The following is a 24,420-nucleotide window of genomic DNA, read 5'->3' as shown; positions in this document are numbered from 1 at the left end:
CTTTTCTGAGGCAGAAAAGAACAGTTTCAGGAGCTCACTTCTGCATTCAGAAATGTACCTAGAAACCAGAATGTGGCAGGGTAGTGATGGAATCCCCTTTTCAGCTTGTGTGCACTGTGAGCACTCGTTCTGGCCCTCTGGCCGCTGCAGGTCATTGCTGTGTTCCAGGTGAACCTGAATTTGAGAGCATAAGGATATTTCCAACCATTCAGCCTCTTCTGTAGTCTGGCATTTTCATCCACCCCATCCCAGGAACCAAAAGCAGGGAAGATCAGTTTGTCAAATATACCCAGCAAAGTCTTAGGAATTAAAAATAGCAAAATGCAATTACAGGCTAATTGATGAATGTAATTAGATGTACATTTGACCAAAACTAGGTTCTGCAGCATTAGCAATTTAATTACAAAATGCCTTGTGATTGTAAAACTAGCAAGAAATACTTTGCTGGTAGCTGTAGCTGCTCTTTCACATCCTGTTTTTCACAAAATCAGCTTTAGGAGCCATCGTATGAGCAAGTGAAATATGTGAATTTGCATCAGAGTGAATCTTGCTCTGGAAATTAAGCACAGCAATTGCTTACACAATTTAAACTTGAGGAAGCTGTGGCTTTGCTCTCCTCCTCTCACCAGGGCACCAGTGTGAGTCCCAGGACTCAGTTCAGGAGCTGACCCTGCCCAGGTAATTTTTTAAAAGCTGTTTCTAAGCTCATCTTTATTGGCTTAACTAAACCCCTTGGCTTGGAACTTGGATTTCAGCATCGGTGTGGCTGAAGGCCTTTGTATGTGGGAGGAGGAGGAGGATGGTGTGTGGTGGGCGCAGAGCATTCCCTGCCTGTGCTGCTTGGGGGTTGGATTGATTTTGTTTATTACCAGTGTTTTGGAAAGGCTTTGTGAAGCCCCTGTGGGGTTTCAGAGGCTGCCAAAGGTGGATTTTTGGAGCAGCCTGTGCTTGGTGTGCCTTGGCCTGGCACAGGAGGGGACAGGAGGGGACAGCAGGACAGTGGGAGCTGTCCAGTGCTCCCAGCTGGGCCAGGACACCAGGGGAGATGCTGCCCTGGCATTGTTATGGAATGGTGTCAGCAAAGGGCACAGTCCTGCTGAGCCCTGGCAAAGCCCCACAATCTCATTACCATCCCTGTGCCCCCCAAAGAGGATTACCCTGCTCCATTGGGCATCTGCTCACTGCTCTCCAAAGGAGATTGATTTATTTGTCAGGTGTGGGGATGACAAAACACAAAACTTGAGTTAACTTGTTCTCTTAATAAAATGTACATTTCATGTAGCACTTGAGATGTGCTCTTCTGAATAACCTCGTAATGATCTACAGGCTTGCCTTGCCTTAAGAAGATTAAGGAATTAATGTCAAATTACAGACACAACTGCAAATAGCACTTGCTGTGTTCAGTGTGCAGGAGGGGTAGACAGCTGATAAACATGAAAGATATTTTAAAATGGTTTGTTTTCTTGGAGGAAGAATCCCAGGTGCTAGGATAATTTATTGTTGTGAGGGGAGGAGATGCCCTGGCCAGTGATGCTGTTGTGTTCTGAGGGGTTTGGCTGAGGGTCCAGCAGAGCTGCTCAGCAGCTGAAGGTGTCAGCTCAGCTCTGCATCACCAGCTCCTGTGTGTCAGCACAGGACAGCTGTGGGATCACAGCCCCACAGTCAGGGCTCGCGTGTGCAGGGTGAGTTTTGGGTGAGACAATGACAAAATGCCTAAGAAGATTGTCTGTGTTACATAATGCTAATGGAATTATGCTTGGATAAACACATTAATGTAAGGGAGGGAGGAAATGCCCAGCCTTTAGCTGTGGGAGGCATCAGTGTTGCTGCTGAAAGCCATGGCATAATTTCTGGGAATGGTTTTAAGTTCAGTGTAGCTGGTTAAAAATAACATGGAATAAGTTTTCCTTTTCCGTGCTGTAAATGGCTTACCTTAATCTTTCTATTTTGGTCAAGTGAAAGGGAAATGAGGTCTGAAGAATTGCTCTTTAGCAAAAGCTGTGAGAGCCACCAAGATTACTGCTGTGTCAGTGGAATTGCAGGTAATTTTTGTTAGGTGCACAGCAGTTTGCTCACGTTCAGAATCAGAGCAGGGGGTTACAGAGAGAACGGGTTCTGCTGGAGCAGGGGCTGGACATTGATCCTTTTTGGGAAGAGTTTGTACTGAGCTTTGGAGCTGTCAGAGGCTCTGGGTTTGCCTTTCCGTAGATGAGGTTTTAGTTACTGTGCTTAATTCTTGGTTGATGTTCTAAGGCAAAGAAACTTGTGAGAAGGCTTCAGTTAAAACCTCAGACTGCTTCTTGCACTGAGTGTTGTGGAACTGCAGGTTCTGTGGGCAGGAGGCTGGGAGATCCCTGGGCTGGCTGTGACACTTAATTTGGCCTTCAGAGCTGTGATTGCGTTGCAGCAAGGATCTCTGAGGCAGGCAGTCTGTGATGGAAGTGTGCTCTGTCCTCTCTGTACATCAGTCTTTCCGCCTGTTTGTGTTGCCAAGAATTTTTCTGACCTTTTCCAAATCCTTATTTTCCTGGCAGTGACTTTGTGTTGAAGAGACAAATTATTTTCTTCTGCCTCTTTGGCTTTATGTTGAACTTGTTTAAATATTAAATAATTTTCTTTAAACTCCTCATTTCCCCTGTGATTTACTTTGAGGGAATGGCTGTTTGGAGGTAGCCCTGAGTTCTCAGAGCCCTGTGTCCAGAGGAGATCCTCGGGAGATGTCTCTGAGTCCCCTCAGATGAAGGATGAGTGTCCTCATCAAGGCAAATTGGCAGGATAATTGTAGATTTTCTGAAGCACAGGTTCAGGTCTGAGGGGTGAGCTGACCTTGCGTGTTCCTCTGCCTTCTTGTGGCCCTGAGTGAGGATGAGGGTGGTGGGATGAAGGAAGAGCACTGCCCCTTGTTTCAGGATTATCACAGCTCCCTGGGAACTGCTGGGCTTGTGTAACTTGTTCTGTGTCCTCAGCCAGCTCTGCCTGATCGGGGGGATAAAACCAAAAAGACATCACTGCATTCTGCACTCTGGTTTTTCTGTGGTCCTTCCCCTCCTAAGGGCTGGGATTTGGAAGAAATGAATCCCTGATAATTGAATTTATCAATAGTTCCTGATTAGAGGCTCTGTACACTGCTCCTTGTGTCACTGTTATCTTTTAGATGTACCTGCTTGAAGCAAAAAGTTTACAGTCAATGAGTGAGAACTTAATGACACATTTGCAGTTACCCTCATTTGAGGCTGAAATGGGTCTTTTGGTCATAGTTTGATAATTAAGTGGATGCTAATTAACTGAAATCCTATGCCTTAAAATCTTTCACTTACAAATAATTAAAAATTCGAGTTCAAGGATGGCTCCTGCAATCCATGCTCTGCCTGATATAAAAAATCTGGGAAACAGAGAAGGTTCTTTATTCACTTCAGTGAAAGGTGCATGTGAATTTTTGGAAAACAGAGCTGAGTCTTTATTCAGGATGAGGTGGCTCATTCTCCTCCAGCTGGGAAACAGTGCCTTATTTTTAATAGCTTTGTACTTTGATCAGAGGTGGTGTCTCATTTTGTTATCAGCACACGGGTGGGACTTCAGGGAGAGCAGAGATGAATGCACCCCGGGTGTAAGTTTAGAAAATACATTTATTCCCTGGAGCATGCAGTGCTGCCGAGTTCCCCGATATCCAGAGGTGAAATATTGCTGATTGCAGGGCCGGGCTGGGACCCCGATGGTTCAGGGATGAGGAGTTGGCTCTAGAGGGTGCTCTGAGCCAAGGCAGCGTCTCCTTCCCCTCTTGAGCAGCCACTGGTGACGTTTTGCTGAATTAAAACAATAAAAATGGCTCTGCCCGCCTCCCCCAGCACATGGGCTCGCTCTTTATTGGAAACCTGAATATTAGTTTGGCCTGGAGAGTTTTTCTGCAAGATGCTGCTTAATTATTTAGCTCTAGGGGGATTCCTGCACTGTGAGCTCCAACATCCTTTGTGTGTTCTCATGCTGATTTAAATAATTTGGATGTTTAAGTATCTTTGGAGGTCTTTAGAGAGCATAAATAAAAGGATGAATGGTTCAGACTTGATGGCATTTTCTCCCTTTCTTGGACAGGAGGTGAATCACTGCATTTTTGCCTCAATATATTAATAGAGAAAGAAGCAGTGTCTTGACCTGCTGTGATTTTTAATATCCCTTTCTAGCAGCCAGTAATAACTGGTAGTAAAACATGTAATAACAGACAAATTCCACAGTGAGGTTTCACACAGGGTTTTTTTGCTGTTGGCTGTGAGTGTCTGTGTGACACTTTCATCTCTCCCTTTCATTTCCAGTCCTGTGACCCTGCCCCAGAGTCCTCGGGAGGGAATTTCCTGGGCTCTGTGAAGCCTCCAGGTGCTGGTGGTGCTCAGGGCTGACTCCCAGCTCTCTAATTCAAGCTTGTGTTTTAATTGATTTTTCCTCCAAGCATGGCAGTTGTTTCCTTGATGCCAAGAAAAAGTTAAAAGCTGGAGTTTTTGGCCGGGGAATATTTACATCTGCAAGTGTCACGTCTGTGCAGATCTCGTGTCTCTGTGCTGGTTTTTGGCAGGGCTGTTCTGTTCTTTTCTGGCTTAAAGAAAGCCTGGAGTGCCAGCAGTGACCATTGTGGCACATTGAAAACTGGGCACTGTGGTTGTTTGGGCTCCCGTTTCTGTTCCACTGCTGGTTCTCTGTGTAACTGTTTCCCCTGAATATGCAGTTGGGTAATAGAAATCTCGTAATTTTTACCTCTGACTTGAGTGGTTATGAGGACAGTAATTGTTTCAGCCTGATGGAGATTAAAACTTGTCTCCCATGTCAGTTATTAAATGTGGAAATAGCTGCAGGGTGTGGAATAAAATATTTGATTTACAGTGCAGCCCTGTGAAAGGCTGTAACACAAGAACTGTATGGATTTGTTTGGTATAAAAGCTTCATTTGAGAGGAGAGGCAGCAGCCTCTGACCATTTCTGGTTGTGATTTCTATTTCAGTAGGTGGGAGCCCAGTGTGGTGATTTGTGTGGTGGGATGATGGTAATTCTGAGCTGGAAGATGAGTTGTCTGTGATTCTGAGCCTCTCAGTGCTCCAGCTTCTTATCAGCAGAGCTAACTGGGGCTGAGCTGTCTGTAATTCATGGAGTTTTCCTGTTCCTGAGTTAAAGGTTAAAGTTATTACAAGCATCTGTGTGAGCTGTTGCTGGCACTGCACAGTGCTCTGGATGCCTGCACATTATTGCTGTGGACATATTTTTCTACTTAACGTGGGGAGCAGTTGTTTAATTGGAAAAGCTGTTACTTCTCTTGATCCTGAGCATAGTAAAAATCAATGTCTTCTCTGCAGTCTGAACTAATAGGAATCAAACTCATTGAAGGATGAAAATGGTTTAATCAACAGAGAGATGTCTTAAAGGTTATTTAAAAAACAAAAGCAGCCACCAAGCCCACAAACAAACCTCAGAGCCCGGCCCAGGTCTGGAACTAATGAGGAAAACACTGCTTGCCACCTTCAGCTGGACTGACAAGGGAGGGGAGGAAAGTTTCCTTCTGCCCTGGATGGAGGGATATTCTTGGGAGCCATTTCATTTCAAAGGCTTTTCCTTTAAACACCACTTGTCTGTATCTTCAGCCTTTGTATGAACTGACAAAAATGAGGTCTAATGATGGGTTTCTTTGTAGTGGGAGCCATGAAAGGGACTTTGTCTTTTCATTCCAAGAACTGAATCTAAGGCCATTGTCAGCCTTGTTCTTGACCTCATTTGTCCAGCGAGCTCTGCTTATTTCAGATACATTTCAAATCCAGTTCCTGGCTGGCTCCTGGTACCCCAGAGGGGAGATTTCCTTGGGAAGGGGGAAGAGAGGAGTGACAGCTGCATGTTTACCTGCATGTGAAGTTACACAGCTGCATATGAAGTTTCATGTGGGGGCCTGAATATATGTTGTATTGTAAGACCTGTGTGGGTCCGAGTTGCTCCAAACAAGCTGCAGCTGCAGGGTCCTTAGTTGGGCAGCAGCTGTAGCTCGTGAAGGTAACTGAGATAAATAGGGGTGGGTCAAGAGCCCAGGAGGAGCCCCTGAGAAGAAAGGAAGGAGTGTGTGGCAGAGAATGGAGAAGAGCCCCAGCAGAGAGGCGAGAACAACACGGCAGCGAAGATTACAACAACTGGTGACCCCGACGTGATGAAGAACACTGCAACCAAACATTGAAAGAAGGTATGGAATCCCCTGGACAGCCGAGAGCTGTGGCAGTCTGAGAGCTGGGACTGTAGAATATAATATGGCCTTTGAATTAAGGAGCTGTAGCAGCAGAAAGCTGGAAGAATATGGCCTTTAAGGAAAAGAGCCTTGGAACATCTAAGGACAGCCGAGAGCTGTGGCAGCCTGAGAGCTGGGACTGTATAGGGATATGTATATATTCTATGGTTGTATCTAAGACAGCCGAGAGCTGTGGCAGCCTGAGAGCTGGGACTATAGAAGATAAGACAGCTGAGAGCTGTGGCAGCCTGAGAGCTGGGACTGTATGCGTATTGTAATTGTATAATTGTTAAAAGAAAAGGGGGAAATGTGGGGGCCTGAATATATGTTGTATTGTAAGATCTGTGTGGTTCTGAGTTGCTCCAAACGAGCTGCAGCTGCAGGGTCCTTAGTTGGGCAGCAGCTGTAGCTCGTGAAGGTAACTGAAATAAATAGGGGTGGGTCAAGAGCCCAGGAGGAGCCCCTGAGAAGAAAGGAAGGACTGTGCTGCAGAGAATGGAGAAGAGCCCCAGCAGAGAGGCGAGAACAACGCTGCAGCGAAGATTACAACAGTTTCACAGCTGCATGTTTACCTGCATGTGAAGTTACACAGCTGCATATGAAGTTTCACAGCTGCATGTTTACCTGCATGTGAAGTTACACACACGTGTGCTGCAGCAGAGAAGTGATTTCAGAGTTTCCTCCTGGGACTTGATGGCTGAGGGTAATAAAGAATGAAATGGACAACCTGGTGTGTGTTCTGTGACTGCTCAGTGCTGATTCTGTGAACCTGGAACAAAGTGTAACCTTTAAATGGTGTTTTTACCTCTTGATGTGCCACACCAGCATGTTCAGATCCTAAAAAGCAAAGCAGCAGATCTCATTTCAGGAGGAAGTTGCCTGCCAAGCTTTACTATAAGGCTTAGGAATGGATTGTTAACGAGCTCATGATGTGACATGTATACTTCTTTCTGATAAAACATTAGCATCGAATGTTCGATGGAAATGACAGGAAATCGAGCAGTTCCTGTCATTCACCTCTCCAAAGCCAGACAGAGAGCTCAGAAGGGGAGGGAGTTGAACGGGAAGGTGCTGTGGTTTATTCTGGGAATCACAGGTTGGGATCTGCCTGAGCCCTCCTTTCTGGGTTCCTGATGGTCCCTCTGGGTCCCTGTGCCCTTTCCATGCCCATTCAGTTATTCCTTGGTCCATGGGGGCACTGGCAGCTGAGGAGATTTGGGCACACTCAGGGGCTTCCTGGGATGTCCCTGAGCTCTGTGCTTTGTGGATTTCTGTGCTTTGTGGATTTAGGTGCTTTATAGGTATCTGTGATTTCTGTGCTTTGTGATTTCTGTGATTTCTGTCCTTTGTGGATTCCCCCTCAGTGCTCTCAGTGGGGCTACCAGCAGCACTGGAATTGCATTTCAGGTTCCAAACCCAGTTGCAATGCCCTGGCAGCTCCCTGCAGCCCAGGCCCAGCTCTGTCCCCCTTGTTAAAGGGTTTGCAGTGTTTGCTGCCTCTGAAGCCGTTTGTTGTTACGGGGGAATTGTCTCACATCCTCCTGCTCCAGGAGGGTTTGTTTTTCCTGTGGGTTTCATGCAGGACTTCCTTGCGGAGTGTTTGTTTTGTGGACTGGCCCTGTGTGTGTGTCAGGGCTGGGTTTGCAGTCTGCAGGAGGGGATTTCATCCCACATGTAATGCTGGGACGTGGGTTACACTGGGGGAATGGCGCTCTGGGATTTCACAGCTTTCTGCAAGGGCTTCCAGGGAAATTCCACTGAATCCTCTCACACGTCCTCGCTGCTGGGATGCCGTGGATTATTTGGTTGCCTCATGCTGGTGGGGGTTATGTATCTGAAGTTTTTGCTGTTTTATCTCCATATCACAAGAAGCTAAATAGAACACCTGGGATGCCTTTTATGTTGAATTCTTTAATAGGCCACTGAAGGAACCGTGTAAGAGGAGAACTGATGTGTTGCAGGTTTAGCCTTCCTAAAAATACTGATTTAAACATTCTGTAGTAGCTGAGGTACACACATAACCAACATAAACGGAGTTAAGACCATTGTGTGTTTTACTTGAGAATTTGAAGGAAGTTCAGAATCAGAACACAGCCGTGAGAATGGGATTCCTAAGCCTTCAGAGTGATTCTGTTGTTTTGTGTTGGATACTGACACAGAACGTGCATTGTGTTGACAAGCAGCTCGGAGCTGATTTCTGATTTCTGAAATATACAGCAGGATCCTTTCCTTGTGACAGTGTTTGCTGAGTTGGCGTGAGCCCTGCTTAGCTGTTGCCACCTCCTCATCTCCAGCATGAGCAACATTGTGAAACTCATTCTGAAAAGCTTTTTTGGCTGTTAATTGGTTGATAGCAGCTATCAAAAATCTGCTGCTTCCTTTCAGTTGACTCAAAGTTCCTGTGTAGGTGGCTCAGACTGAGTGCTGTGTGAAACACAGCCCTGCACCAGTAAATCCCTGTCTGCTGGAGAAAAAACAAATCCAAACGAGTCCAGCAAACTGCTAAAATAATAATGCTTCCTGTGGGAGTGAAGCTGGCTTGTGTGCTTACTCATGGAAGAGAAGAGGGATAAAATCAGAATTATTCCATGGCCGGGGGTTCTGGGAGGTGTGAGGAGCCATGCTGGGTTAGTGCCCTGTGCTGTGGTTTGGGAGTGAAGAGTTCCCTCCTCCTGGGACTGAATGGGACCCGAGTGCTTTCAGGCTGCTGATATTGTCTCCAGATTACACCGGAAACTTCCTGTTTTTAGAGCTTATCTCCCTGTCTGGGGGGAGAGGTTATTCTAGGTACGGTCACATCCTGTGCTGGTTGTCACTTGTAAAAGAAAAAAAAACCCAAACTTTTGAATTTTCAGAGGCCTTTGAATGTGTGAGTGATCACTGCTCTAAACGCGAGCTGCAGCCTCAGCTCCCGTCCCCTGTGTGATCTCAGTAAAAGCTGTAAATCCATTGCAAATGTTCCATCTCTGCTAGCTCCAGTGCTGAGTGCAGGAAATGCCCCGGCGGAGGATCAGGCTGGCTCTGGAAGGAAGATTGCAGAGGAAGCATTTGGGAGTCATTTCCTTCAGTGAGTACGGGCTTGCTTTATGCTGCAGCACTTTAAACATTCCACAGGCTCTGATGGAGGTATCAAGTTTTCCATTCCCAGAGTTACTCTTAGTTTAAACTGGAGGGAAGAACAGGCAAACTCCCATTGTTTTACAGCTGCTTTGATAGAGCTGGAAAAGATGCATGTGCTCAGTTCTTCCTCCCTCCTTTGGCTTCACCCCTCCCACACACGTTTAACTATTGGGAATTTTATTTTGTTTGCTTTTTTATAGTCATCTGAGAACAAAGAGCTTCTTGTTTGTTTCAATCCATTTGTTACATTTTCAAGTATGTAAATTTTTCCTTTTAAATGGCTTTTTTGGACAAATATTTTGATTTTTTTTTTTCTATGTAAGATAATATGTTCTAAAAGGACTTGTGTGCATTCCTTTGTGTTAAAAACAAGAAGCTGCTGAACAGGTTGGTGTCTTGCCCTAAGTACCACAAAATCTGGCAGACACACTGCATTTTGTTTTAATATTCTTGGCTTACAGTTTACTATTCTGTAATCTGGAATTTCCCAGGGCAGGGATTTTTTTACAGAAACACTTTTGAATTTAAGTGTTCGTCCCTACAGAGAAGAGGAAACAAACCAGATGAGAAGTACCAGAACAAACAAAAAAAAGGTTTTTTCCCCCTTCTGTCTTCCCAGAGAAATCATCCTGTACTTCTTGCTCAATTTTACCCTTTTTGAGGTGGAGCTATCTGAGATCATTGCCCTAAAATTGGGTTTTAACCTTGCTGTGCCCCCTTCTCTGACTCAGGTTTGCTTCTGCTTGACCACAGGGGTTTCTGTTCTGGCAGAGTTGGGTCTTCAGGAGGGTTTGGGGTCAGGGATTCAGGATGGTTTGGGGTCTGGGGTTTCCATCCTGGTAGAATTGGGTGTTCAGGAGGGTTTCAGGATGGTTTGGGGTGTCTGTCCTGGCAGAGTTGGGTGTTCAGGGGGGCAGAGCAGGCAGCAGGAGCTGGGCTGGCACTGCTGGGAGCACTCATTTCATTGTATGGGCACCTGGGAGTGAGCTCTGACAGGGCTGGGCTCTCCCTTGTTGGGCTGTGGTTGGTTGTTTGGGGTTTTTGTGGTATTTTTGGTTTGTTTGTTTTCCCCAGCACTTCCTAAGCCAGGCCTTCCTGTAAAACGCTGCTTTTCTCAGTGTTATCATGTGAATTGCCTGGCGTTCACAGCTCCCTGGGGCAGCGCTGTCGCTGTTTGATGCCTGCTGTGACAGAGAGGCAGCGGCAGCCAGGATGCTGAGTGTGCTCAGACAGCCCAGGGCTTTGTCCCAGGCACCCCTGGCATCCTGTCCCTGTTCTCAGGGATGCTGAGTGTGCTCAGACAGCCCAGGGCTTTGTCCCAGGCACCCCTGGCATCCTGTCCCGTTCTCAGGGACACTCTGGGGCTGTGCCACAGCTCCCTGATGAGGGCCAGGCTGCTTTTCCCTCCTCCCAGCAGCAGGGAGCACAGGTGTGGGCAGTGAGCTGGGTGTGTTTCTGAGCCAGCCTTTGGTCTGTGCCTGTGCGCTCAGCTGGGCTCTGCCAGGGTGACCTGCAGGGCTGGCACTGGGCAGTTGGTGGCAGTTGCTGGTGGCAGTTACAGGAGGGCTTTGCCTGCAATTCTGGTCGTTAAGAAGGGGCTGAAGCTGCTCAGATGTTCTGAGAGCCCCGAGCGCCGCTGTGGTGCTGGAGTTTAACAGGACCTGTGAGGACTCAGGGCTTGGCCAGAGGTCACTGGAACATCCTGAGCACCAGGTGAGTGCAGGGAGGGAGCCTCAGTTGCCGAGCCATAAAATGTGAGATAGTGCTGGTAATTCTGTTTGACAGGGAAACCTCACCCCGGCCAAACGAAACCTTACCCAGCAAACAAAAACACGCTCTGAAGGTCCATGGTCTGTGAAGGTGCAGGTTCCTTTTGGGGATTGGAGAGAGGCAAGGGGATGGCTCATGCCAGTGCTGTACTGTAAATGGCATTAACCCTTGGCACGCTGGTTTGTGAGAAGTGCTCTGTGTGTCAGTGTGGTGCAGCAGAAGCGGCCATGGCTGTTGGGCTGTGAGCTGAGTTTACAGCTGAGTTTAAAGCAGTTTACAGCAGGGTTCACAGCAGTTTACAGCCTCCCTGGGCTGGGAGTGCAGCCCCAACTGGCCTGTGGGTTGTGCTGGGCAGGAGCAGCAGTGCCCTGGCTCTCCTCCCGCAGCAGGTGAGCAGTTCAGCAGTGTGGAGGAGCAGCCCGTGTAACTGTGGAGCTGCCTTGGTGCTGTGCTGCCCCAGCTCAGAGCAGGTTTCCCGTGGGTGTCACAGATCAGGCACGGCTCCTGCTGCGAGCGGGTTTGAAGCAATGTGTGTGTAGACAGCAGTAATGTCTTGTCAGGAGCTGGGGATCAGTTCCTCTCGCTGTTTGTGCCAAGAAAGCTGCATTATTTACAGGAACAGAGCCTCACCTCTCACCTGACCAAAGGTTTTGTGTCTAGATGGAGCCGGGTGCTTTGATGTCCAAGTGCAAACAATCAGCAGTGGGTTCCAGCCACTCGGTGCTGCTGCGGAGCAGAGGGAGGTGACCTTTCCTGCTGGCAGCCCAGCCAGCCATTCCTCTCCCCAGCTGGGAGAGCTCCAGGTGACCCCTGGAATTCTGCAGCTCACTTTCAGCTGGAGCTGCCTCTGTGTCGGGTTTATTTTACTGGAGGTGCCGTGGGGGTTTTGGCCGGGGTGACACCACTGACACAGACTGTGCTTGTGGTGAGCACTGCGGTGATGACACACAAGGAAACGCTGCTGGGACAACACTGAGCTGTTAGTTTGTTCTCCATGAACCCACTGCCTTCCTCTTCCCCCTGGCCAAGGTTAAATCTGAGGGGAGAGCTTGATTTAGTGGGGCTCTGAAGGCAGTGTTGAGTCTCCTTTTAAAAATAAGCCCAGCTTAGCAGGGGTTAGTGCTAGACAGGGAGGTTGTGTTGGACTGGCCTTTAGGAACCACTTGTGTTCATGTCTCCGTGCTCTCAGAAGGCGTTTAAGGCTCCTTTGTGTTCTTTCAGTCCGTGTGAGCCACCGGTGTTCTGCAGCCTGCTCTGAACCTGTGTGGGTGAGCTGCTCCAAGTGCTTGTGCCACCTCTTTGTCATCAGCGACTCTTGGAGAAAAACAGCTTAATGGACCCGTGTAATCTGTATAATCTCATTAGGGCTGTTTAGGGCTAGTTTGTGCTCCCAGTGTTTGCATACCTGGGAGAGCAGGAAGGGCTCCTTTGGTGGAATGTTTGTGTGTGCTCCACGGCTCATTCTGTCAGGAGTGGGGAGTGCTGCTGATTGATGGGTCTCGCGTCTTGGAGGGATTACATCTTTATTTAATATTCCTCCAATTTGTGTGTCTGTGTTTAATATTCTTCCAATAGGGTCGGAGTGGTGCGAAGTTATGAATTATTCGCGTTTGTTATGAGTCGTGTGTCTGGAAAGCAGCACATTTTCCAGCCCTTTGAAGATACACTGTCTGTCACTTCTCAGCGCTCAATCTTTCATGAGCTGAAGTGCGTGGGTACAGGATACAAAGTGTTAGAGCGTTCGGGGAAGCGCTGAAAGCCAAAGCTGTGAGTTAACAGGTGCTTCCCAGATTTTAGCTGCCACGGGAGAAGGTGTGCGGGGCTGGATGCGCACACGCCTCTGAGCGGTGGCAGGAGTTACCGACAGCAAGTCAGAGCCTCATTTCTTCAGATTTCCAGCTTCTGTTGTTTATTGTCACGACCTTAATGTTTCTTCAGCTAGGTGTTCTATTTAATTATGATGTTTATAGTAAATATCAGCTCCCTTGGCTGTGTGCTCAGGCCTGTAGCATGCGGAGTGCTTTGCTTGTAACTGCATCCCTTGTCTCAGTTCATTATCTGTTAATGGTACTCGACATGACAGGCTTGTTTTGATAAATGGAGCCTGCCAAGAAAGCTGGGATGGATTTTGCAGGCGGTGGAGCCGAGCTTTGTTTCATTGTGCAACACCAGAGGGCTGATGCACGCTGGACCAAACACCACAGAGGGCACTGAGAGCTCTCTGGGCACTGGTTCCAGCCCTGCCCATCCACCCAAGGTCTCCTCTTTCCAGAGTATTTTCCTGACCTATGTGGAAGCAGATTTTGCCTGGTCTTGATGGGCTTTGTGAATGTGTAACTCAATTTCTCCCCCCCACTTTTCAGATCTCCAGCTTTCAGAAGGGATACAAAAAGAAATGCTGTTGTAAGATTATAATGCTGTGGCTAGCAAAGGTGTATTTCATGGCCAGGAAAAGATCTTTTATAGCCCATTTTCAAAAGACCAGATAAAAAGTCCCTATTGCAAAATGGAGCTTGAGGCTGTACTCTGTGCATGTTTTTTATTTCAGTCTCTGAAATGGGGGCAGATCTCCATATCTCCTAGGAAAGCCAATTAGTGAAAGTTGAGTTGTCTCTGATGTCGGTGATTGAGTGCTGTGGCTGTTCTGCTCACTCAAGGATCTCCAGAATGCTGTATACAAACAGATGGGACTTGAGATGATTTCTCTGCCATCTCCCACACTGCTGAATTGGGAAGTTGGTTTGTGTTGGATTTGCAAGACGGTGTCTGAGATTCAAGAATAGTCTCCAGTTCTGTTGCTGTGCTCAGACTGCCAGCTGCTGTGCTCTGCACTGTTTGGACAACTTTCATCCTAACGGGATACAAAGAAATCCACGCATCTTAAAATTATTATTATTGTTATGAATGCCTTTCCCCAATATATACTGACTTTAGGGATTTGTGATCCGAGCTGCCTGAGTCACCTGCCCCCGAGGGATAAGGTATTTCTGAACAACAACCATCAAACGGGGTATTTTTCAAGTGATGAAACCTGGCCTGAATTAACTTCCTGCTGGGAAGCTCTTTTGGAAGTCATTAGGAGCAAAGCTGATCTGAATACACTCTGGAGCAGTGAGTTCCCTTCTGCGTGTGCCAGGTGTTGGGCCAGGTTTGCTGAGGAGGTGGAGGAGCGAGGCCGAAGGCGCTGTGCTCGCTTTGTGCTGACCGGAGCGCTGAGTTCCAGCTCTGGCACGTTTGGGGCTCTCACACAAAGTGTGTTTTGCACCAGCTCTGGCCAAGGCGCAGTTCAGGAGCTGCTGTGCCATGAATATTGCAGGAGTGCAGCAGCTCGTGCTGCACCGCCTCAATTTGTATTGATCACAGCAGCCCTGCGACGCTGGAATTAATCAGCTTTTAGGCAGCTATTTCTAGAAAGTACAGGGTAAATTTCAAACTTAGATCTTTGTCTGCTGAAGGACTCCTAGGCTCTAGTATGAAAATGGTGGAAATGGGTATGGATAAATAGCAGGAAGATACACAACTACAAATAATTAGCAGCCTCTGGAAAGATGAAGTTGGCAGACAGTACTTGAGGGTGTTGCTCTAATTAACCGGGTCTGTGAACCTTAATGATTATCATTTTTATCTATTTTTTTAACTTGCCTTTGTAAAACTAGCTCAGAGGTGGTGTACTCCCATATTTATTTTATAGGTAAAATATTACTGTACAGCTAGGAAATGGATTTGCTCGGCAGGGATAAAGCGTATGTTGCCCCAAGGTAATGGATTACACAGATGACTTGTTTTGCATGTTATTCTGCAAGGGAAATAGCAGGGCTTTGCTCGAAAATTAAGGCAGCACTAACAACTGAAAGGTCATGGTTGTGGTGTAGAGGAACAGCACAAGACATTGGGGGATGAGTTACAGGTTTGTGTGGAGATGCACAGTCAGATAAATAGTCATTCTTTATAAAAAATCCAATTAAAAGCAGATGAATTTCTGCTCCTAATGGGGGGAAGGAAGGCGTTGTAGGGAAGATTTTGAACAAAATGGCTTGCTAATTGAAGGCAGGGCAGCCAAATCCCTGTGCAGAGTGTGGCAGAGCGTGGTCCTGGCCAGGATGGCTCCCTGGCCATGCCCCATGTGCATTTCCCACCCCGAGTTACCCCATGTGCATTTCCCACCCTGGCCATACCCCATGTGCATTTCCCACCCCGAGTTACCCCATGTGCATTTCCCACCCTGAACTGCCCCATGCTCATTTCCCACCCCGAGTTACCCCATGTGCATTTCCCACCCCGAGTTACCCCATGCTCATTTCCCACCCCGAGTTACCCCATGAGCATTTCCCACCCCGAGTTACCCCATGTGCATTTCCCACCCTGGCCATGCCCCATGCTCATTTCCCACCCCGAGTTGCCCCATGCTCATTTCCCACCCCGAGTTACCCCATGCTCATTTCCCACCCCGAGTTACCCCATGAGCATTTCCCACCCCGAGTTACCCCATGTGCATTTCCCACCCTGGCCATGCCCCATGCTCATTTCCCACCCCGAGTTGCCCCATGCTCATTTCCCACCCCGAGTTACCCCATGCTCATTTCCCACCCCGAGTTACCCCATGCTCATTTCCCACCCCGAGTTACCCCATGAGCATTTCCCACCCCGAGTTACCCCATGTGCATTTCCCACCCTGGCCATGCCCCATGCTCATTTCCCACCCCGAGTTACCCCATGCTCATTTCCCACCCCGAGTTGCCCCATGCTCATTTCCCACCCTGGCCATGCCCCATGTGATTTCCCCACCCTGAACTGCCCCATGCTCATTTCCCACCCCGAGTTACCCCATGTGCATTTCCCACCCTGAACTGCCCCATGCTCATTTCCCACCCCGAGTTACCCCATGCTCATTTCCCACCCTGGCCATGCCCGATGTGATTTCCCCACGCCGGCTGCCGGGCCCGGGGGATGCTCCCCGCTCCGCTCTCTCCGTTCCAGCGCTGCCATCAATCACGGGGCTCCCGGTTCCGGCGGGAGGCGGAGCGGGGCCGGCCGGCAGCCGGTGCGGAGCCGGTGGTGCCGAGCCCGCCGGAGCAGCGGGGCCGGCCGGGGGCCCGGGACGCTCGGCTGGGCTCCGGCCGCAGCTGCTGGGCGGCGGAGGGGCCTCCTTTTGTTCAGCAGCTGCGCCGCCGGCCCCGCTTCCTCCGTGCCTGCCCTTCCCGAGCCCTCCTCCTCCTCCTCCTCCTCCTCCTCCTGCTGCTGCCGCCGCCGCTCCTCCCGCCGGGCTCCGCCGCCGGAGCGGGGCCGGGCTGGGCTCGGGGCTCGGGGCTCGGCCGCACCGGAGCGCGGTGGGTGAGTGAGTGAGTGCCCCCCGTGCCCCCCGTGCCCCGGGACTCGCTGCCTTCCCGTTCTATTGCCGGCAGGAGAATTGAGGCTGCTCTGCGAGTTGATTAATTGTCACCTGGCTAACGATAGCTGCCTGGATGGAGGAAAGGCTTGGCTTAATTCTCTTTTCCGCTTTGGGTTGCTCCAGTTTTTTTGGCTTTTTTTTCTTTTTTTTTTTTTTTTTTTTCGGAAAAAGTTGGATCGGCTTGGTAGGTGAGGCGTGGGTAGGTTGTTATTGGCCTGGGAAGTTCAGAACGCTCTAAAGGCTGCAGGGTTGTTGGTTTTGTTTTGTTTGGTTTTTTTTTCTTTTTCCATAACAAATGCTTTACCTCCCAGTTCTAAATATAAACAGTTGGGGTAGCCGGACTGCTGTGTTTAATTCTGTTTTTTAAAAGCGAATGAGATGAAGAGATAAGGATTGCATTTTCTTTATCCTGGAAGAAAGTACTTTTTCATTACGCTCGGTACAATGGAATGCCTTTGAAGCGCTAATTGGGACAGTGTGTGGTGTAACTCTTTAAACGATGTTTAATGGTGTTTTAAGATAGTGGCAGGAGACCTGCTCGGCCACTTTGTTTCCTGAGGAAGAAACCGGCTCTGCTTTGTTTTGCAGTTGGATCTGAGCTCGTCTGGGTCCGTGTGGCTTTGCCCTGCGTGGGGCATTGTGTGCCCGGATGGCTCCTCCGGCCATGTGGGGCTGCTTTAATTGTCGGCGAGTGGAAATGGCGCTTGACAAGGCCACTTCATTCCTTTCTTTGTTGGTTTAAACTTAACACCACTGCTGGGCATGGAGCAGGAGGAAGAGGCGATAGCACCCGGTGAGGTGCACTTTCAGCTGCTGCTCAGATTTGTATTTTCTGACCCGGTTCGGACCCGCGGGGTTCCAGCCCCACAGACAGCGCTGTTCCATGCACAGCCCTTCATCTGCAGGCAATTAGTTCCAGACGCGCAGCCCAGCCCGCGTTTCCTCAGTTTTTGTTCTTGCAGGCGCTGGTGAATCCCAGTGACCATCAGCAGACAGACAGACTGACAGCAAGCTGCGAGCGGCGCAGGAGCAGCGTTTCCAAGCTTCTATTTGTTTTTTCCAACGCTGCAATTTGGTAGTGTTTAAACTGTTTTCTAAAGATGTGTGGGAGCAGTGAAAGGTGGTTTCAGTCCCGAGCACTCGAGTGCTCATTGTGCTCTGGCAGGCTGGGTGCTTGGCAGGCACTTCTGGAAATGTTATTTGATCTGGCAGCGCGATAGAATTCACTTGGATTACACAATTTTTTTCACCCCCCGGTTGCTGTTTGAAAGTGATGCATCAGCGAGTGTTGCTCGAGAGCGTATTTTAAGACCCGAGCTGCGTGTATTGGCTTTAAACAGGATTCCAGAGAGGCAGCTCAGAATTTGTCTTGTTTTGTGGTTAGGATTTATGAATTGAGGCGAGGGCTGACGTAATCTATCCGACCACTTCCTTTGTGTGTGTTTTAGAGTTGATAGTGCTTTGTTTTGCTTAAAATAGCCGGGACTGCTTCTTGAATACTTTTCTATCTCGTTTCTGCTGTGGCCTTCAGTGTAAGCAGACAACTTGTTCCAGTTGTGTGTGACTGTGTCCCTTTGAGGAAATGGTTCCTTCCTTTTGTCACTAAGGTTCAGTGAATTGCTTGTATGCTAAGCAGATGAGACTTTAATTTTAATTACCATAATGATGTGTACAGCTGTTCTGTCAGAACTGTCTTTGCAGTTTTACTCCGGGTTGTGGAGCATCCCTTGATGTGCCTCCCAAAGCCTCTTTTGCTCACTTTTGTTTGTGTGAAGGTGACAAAGATGGGGCTTTGTCTCCTGGTGAGTGGTTAACAGCTCCTGCCAGCGGGCCTGGGTTTGATTTTGGTGCGTGGGGAAGGAAATAAGCTGTTTATCGCTGACCTAACCCTAAACCGCCTTGTCTTTGTTTGTGCTGCCTATTGTTCTGCTGCAGAGCAGGCAGGAGTCACCTCTACATTTCTTACAGTTTAATTCTTTAATGGCTCTACAGCTCATGGAGCTGGCTCTGAGTGTTGGGTCGGTGTGCACGTGTTAATTGTTAATTGTTCTGGACTTCAGGAGATGTTGGGGGTTCTGCTGATCTGGTTCATGTTGGATTGGAAGGCTCACACTGTTTAGTTTTAAAACAGTGCAGAGCAGCATTTTGTAACTTGTTGATATATGCGGCTGCCAGGACATTTCTGAGAGCCAGTGGCTGGTGAGAAAAGCAGCTGTGAGTGAAGGCAGGGTGCAGAAATTGCTGCAGATCACTTTTATTGGTTTTTGTGAGCTCTGATGTTCTGGCCAAGATACCTATTCCTGCTCTAAAGTAACTTTTATTTTTGCTTGAACCTTGTGTAGTTAAAGTGCCAGACTCAGTAAATGACACATGAGAGCACTGAGTGGTTCGGGTTTGTGTTTTAGAGGTAAATAAAATGAGAAATGGTTTCTAAAGCAGGTAATCCGGACCAACAGGCACCCTGATATGAACATTCAGTGCAGTGGGGAGCCTTACCTGGAGTGATCAGCAGATTAATGTGCAAATCGTTATTAATGTTATAAAACCGTGTCAGGAGGGGCCCTGGGGGAGCAGGGCTGTGTCAGCAGAGCTGGATAATCCCAGCTCTGTCACCTGGACCTTGCTTAGCCTTGCTCCTTGCTTGGCTGCTGCTCCCCTGTTTCAGAACACAGCACAAATTTCTCTGTACTGCAGACTGGAAAAGCCTTTAATGATGTAGATAAATAAAGAGGACCCATGAAATGCACACTATCAGAACAACTTCATGAAAAATAATGTCAGGCACTCTGAAATGAATCAGAGGGAAACCTGGTTTGTCATACTTCAGCTTTCTTAGCAGAAGTGAAACTCGTCTAAAAGAGTGGACTAAAATAGTATTTATTCCAAAGTTTGCCTGGGGTAGTGCTTTGAGTTCTGACCTTTGGATACGAAGTGAGAACAAATAGTGTTGAAAAATGTAAATGATTAAAACAAGCTGGCCTTCCCTAGGAAACATTTGTGTCAAGTTTATCCAGGAAAAGGGCTTGGTAATTGGATTAATGTTTTACTAGTGGCATAGATAGTGTTTGATTGTGATGTGTAGATTCTCTCATAATGTTTTTTTTTGTGTAATTGCTGTGTTTGGAATTCAGGCACTTTCTAATGTTAGCAGAAGTACAGAAGAAGTGGAGGCTGTAAATTCTGCATTAACGATGTAGCTGTGCTCTTCTCTGGGGAAGGAATGGCAAATTTTGAAAGGAAACTTGGTTTAATTAGTCTTCTGTGAATGGATATCACTTTCATTTTCGTGAGATGACAATACAGCGTGAAATAACAAATCTGGAATGTGTTAGTACTGGGACCTAAAAGTTTAGATACTTGCAGGTTTTTCATCCCTTATTTTTCCCTTTTTTTTTAAAGTGAGCTGACAGTAAAAAGCTGTGATTAGGTAAACCTTTTACTGAAAGCAACCAATTTTGGTCTAGATAATTGCTGCGTCTGTAACACCAATTTTGTACATGAAATACATTTTGTCTTAAATGCTGATTTGAATTTTCTTGAGACTTGCAAGAAAAATTGCCTTGGTTTTGGCAGTGTTTCCTCGGTGAATCTGCTTATTTGTAGAGATCAGAATTACTTGTTTTTCTGAAATAAAACTGAGATTTTGCTAATAGGCAGTAAGTGTTCCAGCAGCATCTGCAGTTCTGTCCTTGCTGTGGGAAGTTCTCTGCATTTCTGGTGCTGCCCACAGCAGGTTTTTAATGCCAGGCACAAATTGAACCTGTGGTTTTTGCTGTTGAGAAGTTCCTGATGAGCACAGTGAGATCAGTGTGGGAATGACTGAGCCATGAGTCAATACAATTCAAGCACTTAAGGTTGGGGACTTCTTTCCCTGAGTTTGACATAGTAACAGATCCCTACAGAATTTATTCTTCCAAGCAGTCAAAACACACTGTATTTGCTCCTTTTCCTATTGAAATCTAACAAAGAAGCCAAAAATCAGATTTCCATTTCCTGCTAATAAAGCTATTCCTTCGAGATTAGAGCTGGGGATGGATTTTTATATATATGTGGCAGTTCCTGCTTGATAATTGAATGTTCTTTGGTGTCTTGTGTGCTGATGTGTGAGAGTCTGTGAGACAGAGCTGATTTGCCCTGTGTGTTTAATATCAGACTTAAATTGGAGCCCCAGCCCGGGCTTGCAGTTAGAACTGGTATTTAAGAGTTAAGAGCAGCCCAGGGTTATCAGGCTGTTGGGGAAGCAATTGCCCTTTCCCGGTGCAATAAAGTAATTGTGAGATGGGTGCAGGCTGTTTGCACATTCTGGTGCCTCTGGACAGGAATTGCATTGTCCCCTTTGTGCTGAGCTCATCCTCTGCACATTCAGAGCATGTTCAGCATTTGCCTCTTGCAGCTGGAGCTGCTCAGCAGCGTCAGAACCCAAACGGTGCCGTCTGTTTGTGTGGGGTTTTCAGATTCTGGGTTCCACCTTGGCTCTGCTGCCTGCCCGGGGAGCTCAGGCTGTTCTGGGTGAGATGGGAGGGATGCAGGAGCTGCAGGGCTCTCACAGCTTCATCCCTTGGTGTTTCTGTGCCCTGACACGAGCTAAAAAACCAGTCCTGATGCTCAGTGTGTAACTCAGGTAGCAAGTGACCAATGCTCCCGTGAAGGTTTTAAGATAAAAATAAAAATTAGGTTTTAGTTCAAAAAATGAGATCTGTGGTTTGAATTATTGTAGTGACTATACTAATGTGAAAAATAAATATAGCTGTGATTTTAAATCAAACTAGGCCTGATTTACCTTGGGGTTGGAGTTGCACTGGAATTTGGGAGGGTTGGGACCCCGTGTGCCGTGTCAGGTTTGTCCTCTGGCACTTGTATTTGCCCTAGGAAGATGTACAAGATGTACACCCCCATGGGGTGGTAAAAGCTGTTCCTGTGGATTTTTAGGGCATGGAGTCAGCAATATAAATGGGAATGCAGCTAAGCATGCGCATGCTGAACTTTACACTTGGGCTTTTTCATCAAACACTGCTGTATAAAGTTCTGTTCTAGCACAGAACCTGATTGGATCCATGTTTGTGGCTGGGCCCCTCTCTTCTCAGGACTTGCTGTGGCATCTGAGGTGCCAGAGGAAAATATAAAAATAAATATAAAATATAAAAATAATATAAAAATATAACCCTTGTTCTGCTCGCTCCTGTGGGACTCCACAGTGGTTTAGGGTTTCAGGAGGTGACAGAGTCCTGGCAGGGAAATTGTTCAGTGCACATTCAGTGTGAGTGCAGAGAGTTGCCGGGGATGGATTAGAAGCGCTGTGTGTCAGGTTAATAAAATTCAGGGCTTTTTCTGTTCCGTGGATCCTCACTGGGATGGATGTGGGGCTGCTGTGGCTCTCATGGGACAGCCCTTCCATGGAAGTTAAAATGTTCCACCTGTTCTTCTCGGGCACATAAACAAGTGCTTCAGCCCTGGAGAATGAGGAGTAAAAAATAAATAATAAAAACTTCCTCGTGGTTATCCTATGGAGAGGGTTGAAATTTCCCTGCCTCTTCCAGCCCAAACGGTGCTCATGACAATTTCAGTTTATTTCTGTTTTGAAGCATGATGTGTGAGGAAGATAGTGGTTATGGTAGGGGATTTTTTTGTCTAGATTTATACGGGGATTTTTTCTTTGAACTCTTGCTGTGGTTTTTGCTTTGTTTGGGGTTTTTGCTTTGATGTGTTGTTTTCTGGAGGTTTTGGTTTGGTAGGGTTTTTTTGTCCCCTCTCCAAAAAGGCTGTTATGGGAGGGTTTATTTAATCTCTGAGCAGCAAGTGTGGAGTTATCCCTGGGAAGCATGGACAAAGAAATAATACACACAGCCACACAGCACTAGTGGGAAATAATGAAAAGTTTCTCACTTGGCTGTTGGGCTGAGAGCTTGAGAAATACCCTTCTAAAAGTTTCTCTTTTCTTGGTCTTATCCATGCCATTAGATACTAAAATGCTCTACGTTACTTCTTACTTCATGTTTTGAATAAAAAGCAGCAGATAACTTTGAGAACAGCTCTGAAATGTCACTTGTAGCCAAGTTCATTCTGATTCAAAGGCCAGATGAGCATGTGTGAGGAGCAGCCAGCAGTGATGAATGTGAGCAGAGCTGTGTGTGTTATCTGGGGAGAGGCAGGAGCAGGCTGCCCGATCCCTCAGTGCTGCCTGCACTGCATCAGCTCCCACTTGCTTGGGACACTGGCACCAGTGAATTTCCCTGTGGAGCTCTGGAGTCAGCCCTGCTGGGTTTGTGTTTCAGCACCCGGGGCATCCAGGGATGGGAGCTTCAACAGGCAGGAGCCTTCAAAGCCGAGCTTTTACGGGGAAAAACACTTCAGTGCATCACATCCCTAATAAATCATGCGATTTGTTTTGCTGTCTTTGGCTGCTGAGGGATCACAGGTTTTCATTTGGAAGAACAAGGAGATAGGGTAACCCCAGTTTGTTATTGTGGGAATGAAGAAGGTTTTGAAAGGGTTTCCTTGGTCAGAGATGGATCAAACGCTGCTCTGAAGAGTTCATGGTGCTCTGCTCAGTCTGTGTCTGCTCCACTACAGGCTGCAGGTTGCTTTATTAAACAATTAATGTGGTTTCAGAGCTGTTAGTGGTGTCTAACCTTAAAGCTTCACCTTCAAAATAGAGTCAGAAGTTTCATATTGCTTCATTTCAGGACAATAGCCTCCATTTGGAGGGTATTTTCAGTATGAGACCTGGCTTGTGTGATCTTCATTTGCGTGTCATGGAGTATTAGTGTGTCATCATGAGGGTTGGGAAGGTTTTCTTTTTTTTTTTTTTTTCCAATTTTATTTATATTTTATGTGTGTGCAAGAACACAAACCCAAACTGCTGCCACAGGAGCCGTGCCACGTCCCGGTTTTGCTGGTGGCAAGTGATGGGGCGTGCTGGTACCACAGCAAGAACAAGGCCACCCATTTCATGTGTAGCTTACGGGTTATTTGCATTGGTTATTCTGTGCTTAATGGCTTAAGGTCTTACTCTGCAGCCTTGTTCTCTCAGCAGCTTACAAGATGAGCCCCAGATGCAGGATCCAGCTCGTGCTGCCCCGCAGCTCCTGCCTGAGCTCCCTGCAGTTCACAGCCCTGCCAGCAGAAATGATATTAATGTCTGAAGCGTGACCACAGCCAGCACTTATTTCATGCAGTGTTAAAGTATTTCCTCTTGGTGTAGATTAGAAGCAGATTAATCACTCGGAGCATTTCTTAATATTTTTTTTCCTCTTCTCATGGAAGATGGGGCCAGTGGTGAAGCCCCTTGCAGTGGGTAGCTGGGCACTGATGGGGTCACAGCAGAGGTGTTGCTGTTTGAAAATAATTTTATGGAGCTGAAACACCCAATGTGTGAGAGCTGACAGCTGGTCCTTTTATAAAAAAATACTCTTAATACTTAATATTAAAAACAGTGCTTAAAATGTGCTCAGGAACTCGGTTGCTTGTAGCCCAGGAGCAGTGATGTGGCTGCAGAGAAGGTGAATTTTCAGTTGTCTTTGAAACCGTGTTCTCTTTTTTCAGAAGGAACCTTTCTGACTTGCAGGAAAGCAAACCAGACTGAAGGGAAAAGGCTGTGAAAGTCAGTGCAGTGAGCAGCCACTGGGGGCCTTGGGGCACTGGAAATTGGGGTTTTTGTGGGGTTGGGCAGTGTGGGGCTCCTTTGGGAAGCTCACCTCGGGCTGAGGGATGTGTGAGAGGCCTTGGGGCACTGGAAATTGGGGTTTTTGTGCCTTGGGGCACTGGAAATTGGGGTTTTTGTGGGGCTGGGCAGTGTGGGTCACCTTTGGGAAGCTCACCTCGGGCTGAGGGATGTGTGAGAGGCCTTGGGGCACTGGAAATTGGGGTTTTTGTGGGGTTTGGCAGTGTGGGTCACC

At 47.5% G+C, this 24,420-nt stretch overlaps 1 protein-coding gene across 4 annotated transcripts in view; it reads left to right on the top strand.

The window, feature by feature from the left end:
- RERE (arginine-glutamic acid dipeptide repeats) overlaps nt 1–24,420 on the top strand; it is a 164,126-nt gene that overhangs the window by 22,473 nt on the left and 117,233 nt on the right. The window contains exon 1 of one of the 4 annotated variants that reach the window (XM_074558723.1): nt 16,328–16,463. The exons of the other annotated variants lie outside the window; for them this stretch is intronic. The gene's annotated coding sequence lies outside the window, so the exon portion shown is untranslated. Of the gene's footprint in view, nt 1–16,327; nt 16,464–24,420 lie in introns of those variants that run through there. 4 annotated transcript variants of the gene reach the window in all.

This window comes from Zonotrichia albicollis, chromosome 25 (assembly GCF_047830755.1).
Source record: "Zonotrichia albicollis isolate bZonAlb1 chromosome 25, bZonAlb1.hap1, whole genome shotgun sequence".
In the NCBI taxonomy this organism is placed as follows: domain Eukaryota; kingdom Metazoa; phylum Chordata; class Aves; order Passeriformes; family Passerellidae; genus Zonotrichia; species Zonotrichia albicollis.
The sequence above is the reverse complement of the archived record's forward strand: the minus strand, read 5'-3'. Positions and strand labels throughout refer to the sequence as shown.